We start from the raw sequence: 4,493 nt of genomic DNA on the forward strand, positions 1-4,493 counted from the left end.
CGGAGGGCGATGCCACATCCACGGCCCTTAGCTCCAAAGCACTTTGCTGTGCCACTGGGCAAGCAGTGCTGACCCAGCACTGGGACTGACCTCACATTGGGCCTCCACTCTGTGGCGGGGCTGTTTGCTTACATCTCAAATCCCATCTTAACAAACCAGCACTGATAACTCAGCCTCTACAATTGCTGAAGTACATTCCCAAGTATATTGACCTATAGCCCAATAGGACTTCAGTTGTTTAGCATTCAAAGTGAGCTATAAATCAAAGCTTACAAAGGCATTACATTGTATAATACTAACACAGAACTTGATGTGGCTTGCTCAGCACCAGTGGCTAAGTTTGCTGATGCCTTAGGCCACAAGCTGTGGACCTCCACCAAGTCAGTCAAAGGAAGACCCTACTCGCTGCTTTTAGCCAGAGGACGAGGAAGCCTCGCCCACCAGCAGAAGCAGAGTTTGCTTGCCATGTTGTTCGCACAAGACTGCAAATATCCAGGTTTGCAGATAAGGTACCACTAAGTCCCAAGGTCATAAGGAGCTACACACGCCACTCCCATCTACCACAGCCTTTAAACTCTAGTGAATGTCATCAGTCATCAGTCATCAGTCAAATGCTTCCTAAGCTGAGTTCTGTCATGCAAATATTTTAATCAGTTTCATTAACCACATGCATATCAAGGCCTAGAGAATTGGATATCAGTGTGTTTATATGTCTAGGCCTACTGGCCTCTGCATATACCAGAGACTGAAATGTTCGGTACGTGTACAGTCATTGCAGCAACCCTGAAATATTGTTCAGGAAGAAGGATGAGGCCTTAAGTCCAAATGCTGCGCATCACATGTTGCCTGGAGAGAAGGCATTATTCAGCCTCAAGTCAAATTCCAGTTTCCCAAGTCATTTTCCTCACCTCATGCCTCAGAGCTACCTGGATATATGTGTGTGGATACAGGTGGATCTCCTGTATACCTAAGCTGCAGCTTATCTGTAGTAGAGCGGAAAATCATAAGTGGGAATCTGATTCACGTTCAGTGTCACTCTCTCCAACAATGACCCTACAGGGTCTGGGAAAAAGGAATGGCCATGAGAGTTCTGCAGAACGGGAGCCCCAGGGCAGCTGGGAGGGAGGACCAGTTGTGCTCTCGATTGGCCTTATTTTCACCAAGAACCATTTCTGAGATGAGGAGAGCTGGAAGCTGTTTGAAACCAGCCCACTCTAAACAGCATTAGAACCAGCCACCAACATGCAGCTAGCTCTGCTTGACCCATGGTTTACAAATGGCATTGATTACACAAGAGTACCTTCACTTTTCTTGAGATCTAACTAAAGCACTGTAGATATCTTCCCGGTTCTCATAGGCCATATTCCCTTTGGGGCATCCTCTTTCTATCCCCTACATTAGAGCCGTAGTCAAGCCTGGGTGCCTCATTGGAGAGCTGCTAACTGCAAGGAGAGAAACCTTGAGACTCTAATAATGCACAGCGGAGCCAATTGAAACAGGCTTAAACTCAGGCGCTGAGGTGCATCGCCGTCATTTGTCAGGCATCAACTTTTTAACCACATCGACTGAGACCTCATTAAAATCATCTCCCAGAGGGGGGGAAACCAATGTTATTAAATAGTTTGAATACAGGTGGCCAAAAGCTGAATGGAATTTGTGTTTGACTTCAGAGTAATTATCTCTGGTTTCTGCAGTGATTGTGTCATGCTTCCTTGCGGCAAAGAGAACATAGCAGATAATTCCCCTAGGGTGGGTGATTATATTCCAGTACCTGAAAGGAATCCAAGGCTGGGGGTGAAAATTGGCAGAAGGTACCTGAATAGGTTCTGAAGTCACTGGGCTGTGTGCCTGAGCTTCAGCAGAACAAAGGTGTCCTATGGGTTTTGTTCCCATGATGATCCAGCCTCCTGTCATGGCTTCAAAGAAAGTGAGTCTTGTTTTATCCGAATGTACGGAAAGAAATAATAGAGAGCTGATAAACTGCTTAGAACTGCAAACAACTCAAGGATTCTGCAAGGAAACATGATATGCCAATTTGATCTGACAGAGCAGCCAGCTGGTCACAGCTTTCATGGGGCATTTCCCATAAATAGGAGAGCTGCTATGGGTCATCATTGAGAAGAACACTTGAATGTTTACGTTAGAAATGGCCCAGAGAGCAGCCAGCTGGAAGAGTTTCCTTTGGGCTGCTTCTGCTCTGTGCAGTATTTGTCAGAGCTGATCAGTGCTGCCTCATTCACTACACTTAAATGTAACATGGCATTATCCCTACTCTGGGGTTCTTTTGGAAAGAACCAACCAATTGTCCATACTGACATTACTGAGGAATCTTGACTGAGGGGAGGTACAGACTGTCTTTCAGATCAGTGCAAAGCAGGTGGATGACACTTGATAGCAATTAGACATGAAAGGTTCTCCTCAGGAAAAGCCCTTGGCTGGACTGATGACATCTAAAAAGAAATATTCAGGCTTTTGTAACAGTCAAACACTGAACAAGTGAAATGTGACGTAGTCTGAGTTCTTAGGCTGCTCCGCAACAGCCTCCCCTGCAGTGATCTCCCAATCACAGCATCATTTAGGTTTGAAATGACCTCTCCGATCATCCAACTGTTAATGCGGAGCTGTCAAGTCAACTGCTAAACCCATATCTGTGACATGTCTCCCGATCTTTGCTATGGCACATTGCTGGGCCCTGAACTTGTTCTGCTGGGGAACAGATGTAGGGATTTCCATGGTACAGCATGTTCTTGGTTGGACTTGATGACCTCAGATGTCTTCTCATTCTGGGATTCGAGGAAATTCATGTTCCATCACGATAGTAGGATTCTCATACTTGATGTTGTTTCTCCAATTCTGGATTTCTAGGATTCTAGAGCCATAGGAGCATAGAAATTCCAGCACGTAGGATTCTTGCTTTGTAGTATTCTGGACTTTTCTTAGTTTTGTAGGATGGTAGGACTCTCTTAGATTCCAAGATTTCAATTGGTCGCTGCGCCCCCTGGTGGCCTCCTTTGGATCTGCGGGATCAGCCCCAATGTTCCAGGCTCTGCACCACTGTGTCAGAGTGCTAGGGGAAAAAATTTACAGTTGTTGACACTGACCAATACTTGCTGAATGCTTCTGGAGACCAAACAATGGGTGTGAGCAGAGCGAGGCAAAGGGAGGTTGTAGAGAGTGTTATTTACAGCTGGTTAGCTGAGAAGGGTTGTAAACACAGAGCAGCTAAACAAGCAGCCATACAACCTGAAAGGACATCAAGAACAACAGGATGCCCTGTGATGATGAGAAACTAGCCACGGTTTTGTGAACTCAGCAAGGGAGTAACTTTCAGGATGATAACAACAAGTTGCAAAGATACTTGGGGATGGTATGTAATTGGGAACCAATGACGAGCTCCGCTTTTGCAGTATGTATGAGCTAATTATCCGTATTATAAAGGTACACGCAGCCAAGGAATAAACGAGATTAGCTGATCATATGTCAATGACAGGTGTGGTCGTTTGCTTTTCTCCCGCCATTCTGCAACAAAAGGTGTATTTCAGCAGCGGTAATGGTGGGTCACCTCCTCTGGTGCAGAAGTTTATGAGCAGTCTGACCAGTACAGGTCCAGAAACGTCTCACAAGAAGGACGGCAGACAGAGTGACTGCATTTCCTTTATTCTGTTAAGATTCACAGAGAACCTGGTACATTATGTACAGTGTGTCTGGGCTACACTACAAAGGCACAAGCTGAACAAGAATTGGTTTCAGTAATGACTTAGTAGTGAAAACATTACAGTATTTTTAAAAAACGAATAAGAATAAATTACACAGATAAAATGGCACAATACAAACAAACAATAAAAGAAAGCTTGATTGAGTAAAAATCTGCATTACAAGACATGAATTCTGAAAGATGGGCAGTTCACTGCTTTAGAAAGAAATTTTGTCATTACTTTCCTCACTGCATCCTTGACCTCCTTGTTCCTCATGCTGTAGATGAGGGGGTTCGCTGCTGGAGGAACCACTGAGTACAGAAGTGCCACTGTCAGATCCAGGAGAGGGGAGGAAATAGAGAAGGGCTTCAGGTAGGCAAAAAAGGCAGTGCTGACAAATAGGGAGACCACGGCCAGGTGAGGGAGGCACGTGGAGAAGGCTTTGTGCCGTCTCTGCTCAGAGGGCATCCTCAGCACAGCCATGAAGATCTGCACATAGGACACAACAATGAAAACAAAACAACCAAAGGCTAAACTGACACTAAGAATGAGAAGCACAACTTCCCTGTGGTAGGAGCCTGAGCAGGAGAGCTTGAGAATCTGTGGGATTTCACAGAAAATCTGGTTCAAAACATTCCCTTGGCAGAGAGGCAGTGAAAACGTGTTGGTAGTGTGCAGCAGGGAATAGAGAGCCCCAGTGCCCCAGGCAGCTGCTGCCATGGTGGCACAAGCTCTGCTGTCCATCTAGGTCCCGTAGTGCAGGGGCTTGCAGATGGCAACATAGCGGTCATAGGACAT

The 4,493-nt window shown here is 45.7% G+C and overlaps 1 pseudogene; it reads right to left on the reverse strand.

Moving 5' to 3' along the window:
• Positions 1-3,872: 3,872 nt before the first annotated feature.
• Positions 3,873-4,493, reverse strand: LOC146756468 (olfactory receptor 14J1-like; annotated as a pseudogene).

This window comes from Coturnix japonica, chromosome 27 (assembly GCF_054131305.1).
Source record: "Coturnix japonica strain WE chromosome 27, WE-NBRP24, whole genome shotgun sequence".
NCBI classification, from domain to species: domain Eukaryota; kingdom Metazoa; phylum Chordata; class Aves; order Galliformes; family Phasianidae; genus Coturnix; species Coturnix japonica.